General features: G+C 50.6%; 2 protein-coding genes across 2 annotated transcripts in view; one reads left to right on the top strand and one right to left on the bottom strand.

Moving 5' to 3' along the window:
• The window catches only part of LOC109925715 (unconventional myosin-Ib-like), a 186,940-nt gene that overhangs the window by 19,532 nt on the left and 157,700 nt on the right, over window positions 1–9,708 (bottom strand). The gene's annotated exons all lie outside the window — the stretch shown is intronic.
• timeless (timeless circadian clock) overlaps window positions 1–9,708 on the top strand; it is a 99,353-nt gene that overhangs the window by 3,021 nt on the left and 86,624 nt on the right. The gene's annotated exons all lie outside the window — the stretch shown is intronic.

Here is a 9,708-nt window from a genome sequence, read left to right as displayed (position 1 = left end):
GGTGTCACTGGCCAGGCAGCGTTTATTATCCATCCCTAATTGCCCAGAGGGCAGTTAGGAGTCAACCACATTGCTGTGGGTCTGGAGTCACATGTAGGCCCAGACCAGGTAAGGATGGCAGTTTTCTGATGAAGGGTCTAGGCCCGAAACGTCAGCCTCTCTGCTCCTATGATGCTGCTTGGCCTGCTGTGTTCATCCAGCCCTGCACCTTGTTGTCAAGGATGGCAGTTTCCTTCCCTAAAGGACATTAGTGAACCAGATGGGTTTTATCCCCCAACAATCGCCAATAGATACATGGTCATCATTACACCCTTCGTTCCAGATTTCAACGTGAATCTGTTGTTGATTGTTGGGAAAAACCCATCTGGTTCACTAATGTCCTTTAGGGAAGGAAACTGCCATCCTTACCTGGTCTGGGCCTACATGTGACTCCAGACCCACAGCAATGTGGTTGACTATGAACTGCGCTCTGGGCAATTAGGGAATGACAATAAATGCTGCCTGGTCATCCCGCGAATGAATAAAGGGAAAAACAAACTTGGAAAGCCCAAGTGTGGAAGGCTATGGTCCAAGTGGAGGGAAAAGGGATTAGAACAGATGGATGGCTCATAGTGGGCTGAAATGTCTGGGGACACTGCCTGCATTTCCGTAGCCCCTGTTGTCAACCCTCAACACCTCGAATCATGTGGCAGAGCCAGACAAGTGGCTACAGAGTTGCGGTGCGGAGGGCAATGGATGGGGTGGGGGGTGGTGTGCACTTGGCGCATAGCAAGATCCCACGAGCAGCAAAACGAGCAGATAACCTGCTTCAGGGACGTATTGTAATGTATTGGATGGGTCACGCGCCTCTCACACTCCCTGCCCTACCCCCACCCCCAAAAAAAACACACCCACCAATGACCCAGAGCACCTCCACTCCACCCAGAGGGGTTTGGGGGTGGGGGCGTGCTTCTCCCAGGGGTGGGACACATCGGACAAAATATCAGTGACTCTACTGCCTTGTTGCCTGGTCAGTCAGCCAGGAAAAGAATTTCACTTTCTGCTTTGGCAGGCGATCTCATCGGGTGTCGGGGTTGGGGAGGGGGGATCCTCCCAGATTCTGAGGGGCTCAACGCGGGGGGGGGGGGGGGGGGGTGGGGTGGTTCTACGTCTCGGAGCAAGGTGGTCACCTGATTCAGACTGAGGTGCGGAGGGATTTTTAACCTCGACTCTACGTTGTTGCATACACCCAGCCCCTCCCGTGAACACCCTGTCCATATCCCACTCCATCCTGCTCAACTCCCTTCACAATCTATCCACATTTTGATCAGGTCACCGCCGACCCGTCCACACTCTCAGAGGATACAGGTCTAGCCTTTCCTCATAAGGCAACCCATTCATTCCAGGGATTAGTTCAATAAACCTTCCCTGAACTGCTTCCAATACAATAACACCCCTCTGTAAGTATGGTGACGAGTCCTGCACACAGCACTCCCAATGTGGTCTTACTAACCCCCTTTAATTACTGAAGCATAACCTCCCTACTTTTGCATCCTCTCACAATGAAACATGACATCCTACTGGTTTTCCCGATTGCTTTGCTGTACTGACAGACTGACCTTCTGTGATTTGTGCACCAGGACACTCAGATCCCTCTGCGCCTCCAAGATCTCTCGCCGTTCAGATAATGCACACCTTTTTCAATACTTCTGCCAAAGCGAACACGCCTCACACATTTGCCACCTGGGTTGCCCAGCTAGCTGAACTCAAAATATCCCTTTGTGGGGTTCCTCAGGCCCTCGTCACAACTCACTTTCTAACCTAGCTTTCCGCCGTTAGCGGGTTTAGCCACTGTCCCCAAGCTTCAATGTTTATCGCTCAGAACTGAGAGTTAAGCCGCAACGTTGTTCCAAAGTCCTGTTGTTCACACACTGCAAATATTTCATTTCAAATTGCAGCCGACACCAAACAAAGCGTTTACTTTACAATCGAGGGGCTATAAAGCTATGACAAGATAAACTTCTTAGACTGCAGGAATCAGCGATAATACTTGCTACAATAAATTGGCGGCATTTTCTCACACAGATGGTGTTGTGAATAGGGAACGAGCTGCCAGAGGAAGTGGTAGATGCAGGTACAGTTACAACATTCAAAAGACATTTGGGACAGGTGCATGGATAGGAAAGGTTTAGAGGGATAAGAGCCGAACATAGGCAAGTCGGTCTAGTTCAGCTTGGGAGACTTGGCCAGCACAGGCGAGTTGGACCGAAGGGTCTGTTTCCGAGCTGCATGACTCTGTGAAAGGGACAAGGTGTAGCTGCTATGAAGGAATCAAAAGCAACGTGTGAATTAACCATCCCTGGGAAAAAGTAACCAATACAAGCTGTTTTTTGGAAGAGAGGAGATAACATTGGTTGATAACCTGCTACCTCGTGACAAAAATTAAGTCTACCTGCCAAAGGAATGTTCTAAAGTAAAGGGGATAATTGCAGGAAATGACAGCTAACCCCAAATGTAACAAGGAACAGGGGAGCTGCTTCTGACAAGGAGGGAAGCGACAGGCCTGAGGTCTCCAGGTAAATAATCAGTATCGGGGCTGAGAGAATCTATTGAATTCTCAGGAATGTCACACCACAAACTTGAAAGAGAGAAAATTGTGTGAGAATCCAACACCAGAAGAAGTCAGTCACAGGACTCCAGCGAACATCTCACCCAGACCCACACTCCTTCTCCATCTTGGTAACCCCACATTTCCCACGGCTAATCCACCCTAACCTGCACATCCCTGGGCACTATGGGACAATTTCCCACGGCCAACCCACCCTAACCTGCACATCCCTGGGCACTATGGGACAATTTCCCACGGCCAACCCACCCTAACCTGCACATCCTTGGACGCTACGGGACAATTTAGCACAGCCAATCCCACCCTAACCTGCACATCCTTGGACGCTACGGGACAATTTAGCATGGCCAATCCACCCTAACCTGCACATCCCTGGGCACTACGGGCAATTTCCCATGGCCAATCCACCTTAACCTGCACACTTTTGGACTGTGGGAGGAAACCCACACAGACACGGGGAGAATGTGCAAACTCCACACAGACAGTCACCCAAGGATGGAATTGAACCCGGGTTCCTGGTGCTATGAGGCAGCAGTGCTAACCACTGAGCCACCCTGCTACCCCTAAGATAAGATTAATAGCCAAGGTCTTTTCCCCATGGATGGGGGACCCTAAAACTAGAGGGGCATAGGTTTAAGGTGAGAGGGGGGAAGATTTAAAAGGGACCTAAGGGGTAACTTTTTCACACAGAGGGTGGTGTGTGTATGGAACGAGCTGCCAGAGGAAGTGGGTGGGGGCTGGTACAGTTACAACGTTTAAAAGGCACCTGGATGGGGATGTGGATAGGAAGGGGTTTAGAGGGATATAGGGCCAAATGCTGGCAAACGGGACTGGTTCAGTTTAGGATAGCTAGTTGGCAGGAACGAGTTGGGCCGAAGGGCCAGTCTCCGTGCTGTACAACTCTATGACTCTCTTTCAAGTCAATCCCATCTCCTTCACCCCAAACTCCTCTCCCCATCTCGCACCACCCCCCCACCCACACAAGATGTCACGCCTAGTGTCGTCGGTGGGTGGGATACTCTGGGGAGGTGGGAATAAATATGTAGTGGGTCTGGATGTTGGGGTTTGTGTGTTATCGGGATCAATGTTTCTCTACATCAGTAAATCTGAGTCAGCCACCTCGAGTATGGGTCAGCAAAGTGGAGAGTGGGGGCCCTGTCTACATGGACTCCCCATCTTGGTATTAATGTTGTCTGACTCTCTGATTTATCTCCAAGGGGTTGAAGGATAAGAGATGGGACGTCTTACTGTAACTGTACGAGGTGTTGGCGAGACTGCACCTGGAGCACCGTGAGCAGTTCTAGTCCCCTTAGTTAAGGAAAGCTATCATTTCATAGGAGGCTGTTCAGAGAGGGTTCACTAGGATGGTCCCTGTGATGGAAGGATGGTCTTATGAGCAAAGGCTAAACAGGTTGGGACTCTCACTCACGGGAGTTTTGAAGAGTGAGAGGTGATCGTGTTGAAGCAGAGAGGATTCTTTAGGAGCCTACCATCACATGACCAGTGACCAGATCATCCCACCAGTGTGCCGCCAACCCCACTCCACGCTGTTTAACTTTTGATCCTCGTCAATGGCCATCCCTTCACCCGCCACCCACACCCCCCACCACCCAAGGTCTCACTTTCACATTCTCTCTTCCCACTTCCAAAGGATTTTGTGACCCTGTCCATCCATCCGAGACCCCCCCACCTCCCATCCCCGAACTCCCAAAGGCCAGGCTCCCACACCCCACCACAACCCACCCCCCTACCCCCACCCCAAACCCCGCGTAGTGGAGATCCGGGAGGGGGTGGGGATTGGGATTAATGATCGGAACGAAGCGTGGGTTTGAGATAAATAAATGGTTCCATAGAGATAGAGCTATTCCTTCTGGTTGGTTGGCAAAATTGCAGGGAATGGGAATGAGATCAGACTGAGGGGGGAGACCCTTACACAGAGGTTCCGGTCCATCCAACATGGGAAAGGTGGTTCGGGGGAGGGAGGATTGGGGATGCTATGGGTCAGCCATCAGACTCTTTGCCAAAGGCTCGAAGAGGGTGCTGAATGGCTTCTTCCTGTTCCTGTGTGAGAGGCTCAAGGAGGAGGCTGATGGGATCATTCTGTTCCCGTGTGATAGGCTCGAGAAGGGGGGTCTGAATGACTTCCTGTTGCCCTGTGACAGACTCGAGGAGGGGGCTGATGGGATCCTCCTGTTCCCATGTGATAGGCTCGAGGATGGGGGTGGGGGGGGTGGAGGTGCAGAATGACCTCCCCTTGTGATCTCCTGCTGACCTACAAAGCCTTCAGGCTGGGGCGATAGAAGAGACATGAAAAGAGGGTCTTTGTGCTTTGTTTCTCTGAACTGAAACGGAGACTTTGTGTTGGATACTCCGAGCAGAAGGCTGGGGGCCGGGCTGGGTGGTGTCCTTGTTATGTAATAAATGACTGAACTCCCTTCACCCACCACTCCCCCCACCCCACCCAACCCCTGCACAGTCGTGTTCCCCAACCTGTGACTCTCACACACTGCTTGGAAAAATGGGTTAATTAAATACTCAATCCTTACTCTGTGCCACACTGTAGGAAGGGGGAGGCTGCACTAGAGAGAGTGCAGAGGAGATTCACCAGAATGGGCCTGTTTGCCACAGAGCGGGGAATGGAGAACGTTGCAACACAGGGGTGCTTGCTGGAGGGCTTGTGCACGAAACGCTGAAAGCTAGCACACAGGGCCAGCAGGTAATCAGGAAGGGCCATTAAATGTTGGCCCTTATTTCAAGGGGGTTGGAGTTTAACAGTAGGGAAGCAGTAATGCAATTGTACAAGAGGAGGCCACATCTGGAGCACTGTGAACAGTATCGCTCCCCTTGTGTAAGGAAAGATATCATTTCATCGGAACGAGTTCAGAGAAGGTTCACCAGGATGGTCTCCGATACAGAGGGATGGTCTTATGAGCAAAGACTAAACAGGTTTGCGACTCAACTCACTGGAGTTGAGAAGAATGAGAGGTGATCTCATTGAAATCTCATTTTGGGGTTCGTGTTCACAGTTCCCTAAAGAGCTGCCACCCAGGTGGATAGAGTTGTTAAGAAGGCATATGGTGTGTTAGCTTTCATTAATAGAGGGATTGAGTTCAAGAGCCGTGAAGTTATGCTCCAGCTGTACAAAAGCCTGGTTTGGCCACATCTGCAGTATTGTGTCCAGTTCTGGTCACCTCATTACAGGAAAGATGTGGAGGTGTTGGAAAAGGTGCTGAGGAGATTTACCAGGATGTTGCCTGGAATGGAGGGAAGGTCTTACGAGGAAAGGTTGAGAGAGCTTGGGCTTTCCTCTTTAGAACGACGAAGGATGAGAGTGACTTGATAGAGGTGTACAAAATGATCAGAGGTATAGATAGAGTAGACAGCCAGAGACTTTTCCCTAGGGTGGAGGTAGCTATTACGAGGGGGCATAGTTTTAAAGTGAGTGGAGGTAGATATAGGGGAGACGTCAGAGGTAGGTTCTTTACTCAGCGAGTGGTAGGGGTGTGGAATGCATTGCCGGAGAGGGTAGTGGAGTCGGCCTCATTAGGGGCATTTAAGCGGCTATTAGATAGGCATATGGATGATCGTATAAGGTCGGGGTGGAGGTTAGATAGACCTTAGGATTAGGGTAAAAGTTCGGCACAACATCATGGACCGAAGGGCCTGGACTGTGCTGTACTGTTCTATTTTCTATGTTCTAATGAGAGGTGACCTCATTGAAGTATAATTGGGCCTTGACAGGGTCAATGCTGACAGTGGGTTTTCCCCTCACGGGAGAGTCTAGGACCAGAGGGGACAGCCTCAGAATAAAGGGGTTGCCAATTTAAGACTGAGATGAGGAGGAATTTCTTCTCTCAGAGGGCTGTGGGTCTTTGGAACACCTTGTCACAGGGAGTCTTTGTGTATATTGAAGGCCGAGATAGAGAGATTCCTGATCAGTCGGGGAATCTGGGCAAAAGTGGATGTGAGGATGATCGGATCAGTCACGACATGTATTGAATGGCGGGCAGGCTCGAGGGGCCAAATGGCCTACTCCCCGTTCCTGTTCCTGATGGTCTACGGCTGGGAAAGGCTGTTTTTTTGATACTCTGGGGAAGCCAAGGATAGGGAGAAGGAAGATTAACTGTTGGATGTACCTCAGCTGGCAGGGGTATCATACTTGGCCAGAAATCAGGTCAATGTTTTATCAGAACGGGAGAGAAACAGAGATCGGAGTTGGAGGGGTGAGGGGGGCCTCTGACTGGGTTGGAGATCAGTGGAAGTCAAACAGCAAAAGATATTATGGGTTAAAGGAACTACAAACAATCCAAGTGATATTGCCAAGTGAGAAGTGGCTGAGGACTTGGTGTCTGTACTCGATAGAATCATAGAGTCATACAGCATGGAAACAGGCCCTTCGGCTCAACCCATCCATGCTGACCAGGGTTCTTAAACTGAGTTGGTCCCATTTGCCAGCATTTGGCCCCATATCCCTCTAAACCCTTCCTATCCATGTCCCCATCTATATGCCTTTTAAATGTTGTAATTGTACCAGCCCCCACCCACTTCCTCTGGCAGCTCGTTCCATACACACACCACCCTCTGTGTGAAAATGTTACCCCTCAGGTCCCTTTTAAATCTTTCCCCCTCTCACCTTAAACCTATGCCCCTCTAGTTTTGGACTCCCCCTACCCCTGAGGGGAAAAGACCTTGTCTGTTCATCCTATCCATGCCCCTCATGATTTTATAAACCGCTGTAAGGTTGCCCCTCAGCCTCCGACGCTCCAGTGAGATAAGCCCCAGCCTATCCAGCCCCTCCTTATAACTCGAACCTCCCGGTCCCTGCTAACATCCTTGTAAATCTTTTCTTGCATCCTTTCCAGTTTAATAACATCCCTCCTGTAGCAGGGCGACCAGGACTGTACACAAGTGTTCGAGGACTTCAGAATGATGATGGGCTGGTAATCTGATTGAAACTTACAGAATATTGTGGGGCCTGGATAGAGTGGACGTGGAGAAGATGTTTCCATCAGTAGGAGAGACTAGGGCCCGAGGGCACAGCCTCAGGGTGAAGGGACGGCACTTTAGAACAGAGATGAGGAGGAATTGCTTCAGCCAGAGAATGGTTAATCTGTGGAACTCATTGCTCCAGAGAGCTGTGGAGGCCAAGTCGTCGAATATATTGAAGGCAGAGATAGATAGGTTCTGAGGAAGGGTCACTCGACCTGAAATGTTAACTCTGCCTTGTCTCCACAGATGCTGCCAAACCTGCTGAGCTTTTCCAGCAATTTCTGTTTTTGTTTCTGATTTACAGCATCCACAGCTCTTTTGGTTTTTATAGATAGGCTCTTGATCAGTAGGTGGGGATCGAGGGTCCCGCGGAGAATGGGGTTGAGAAAGACATCAGCCACAATCGAACACGCAAAGCAGACCCGATAGGCCAAATGGCCTAATTCTGCTCTGAAATGTTATGAAGGCAGAGGTACGGGCCTGTGAGGAATAGGATGGCTGAGGTGCTATTGAAAGGCAGGATATAGGCAGAGGGTTGAATGGCTTTATCACACTCACGTTTCACAATTGCTGCCCTGTTTCTCTGCTTGCCTACTGTTAACGTTTCGAGTCCTGTATAACTTCTTTGGTCCCAAAATCACAATGAACCGTAGTGGACCCAAAATCTTAACTCGCTCTCTCTCTCCCTCTCTCCGTCTCTCTTTCTCTCTCCCTCTCTCTCTGTCTCTCCCTCTCTCCCTCTCTTTCCCTCTCGCCCTCTCTTTCCCTTTCTCTCTCCCCCTCTCTCTCTCCCTCTCTCCGTCTCTCTCTCTCTCCCTCTCTTTCCCTCTCTCCCTCTCTTTCTTGCCCTCTCTCCCCCTCTCCCTCTCTCTCGCCCCGTCTCTTTCTTGCGCCCTCTCTCCCCACAGATGCTGCCAGACCGGTTGAGTTTCTCCAGCACACTCTCTCTTTTTCTCTCTCTCGTATTTGTCCCCTCTGTTTTCTCACCTCACCGCTGAATTGAACAACTGCCCCCTTCCTCAACCCAATGTCACGCCTCCTTGCGGTCCCAAGTCAGCTGGAGCAGCAGCGGACCATTTGGCCCGACAACTCTGCTGCCCCTCTCGTAAGATTGTGGCCAATCGGTTTGAGGTTTCACATTCCGGATTCCTACCTACCTCCCAGTAACCCTTGATCCCAGCAACCACACCAAAACCCTCCCTCCCGCCAAGCGAGAAACTATCCGATATTCAGTGACAACCCCCTCCAACCCTTAATTCTCAGGTACAGGGTTCCGAAGGTACATCACCGTCAGAAAAGATTTCTCCTCATCTCTGTCCCCTCGCCCACCCCAGTTTGAGACTGAATCACAAGAGGCAACATCATTTCTGCTCCATATCTTGTGCCTTGTCAATGGTGGGGCAGGCTTTTGTGGGGGGGGGGGGGGGGGGGATATGGAGGCAGGAGGGGAGTTACTCGCTGCAGGATTCCCAGCCTCCGACCTGCTCCTTGTAGCCGCGGGATTGATATGGGGCTGGGGGTCCAGGTTCAGTTTCTGCTCAATGGGTAACCCCCAGGATGTTGATAGTGGTGAGGGGGGTTTGGATTCAGTGATGGTAACGCCATTGAACATCAAGGGTGTGGAGGCGATTCTCTCTTGTTGGGAGACGGTAACCCCCAGGATGTTAATAGTGGGGTTGGGGAGATTCAGTGACAATAATGCCTATGTCAAGGGGCAAATTATATAAATTTCCCAAAATATACAAGAAGCAGAGGCAATAAAGGAAGAAACTGCATTCATACAGCACCCTATAGCACGTTGGGAAATCTGGGAAAGTATTTTTGGAAGTGGGGTGAGGTAGGAAATGTCATCGGGTACTTTGGAAACACACTCAACATAAGGTTGCAAAAAATATTCACACACATCATCTCAAACAGTTTTGTAACTCGTGTTGCTGTAGTGTTTTCAAAAACACCACCTCCACTTCCCTCACTCTCTGTCCTTCCCCTCACTCTCCCTCCTCTCCTCACTCTCCCTCCTTCCCCTCACTCTCCCTCCTCTCCTCACTCTCCCTCCTTCCCCTCACTCTCCCTCCTTCCCCTCACTCTCCCTCCTTCCCCTCACTCTCCCTCCT

The sequence above is a fragment of the Rhincodon typus genome, chromosome 41, assembly GCF_021869965.1.
Source record: "Rhincodon typus isolate 14 chromosome 41, sRhiTyp1.1, whole genome shotgun sequence".
Classification (NCBI taxonomy): domain Eukaryota; kingdom Metazoa; phylum Chordata; class Chondrichthyes; order Orectolobiformes; family Rhincodontidae; genus Rhincodon; species Rhincodon typus.
The sequence above is the reverse complement of the archived record's forward strand: the minus strand, read 5'-3'. Positions and strand labels throughout refer to the sequence as shown.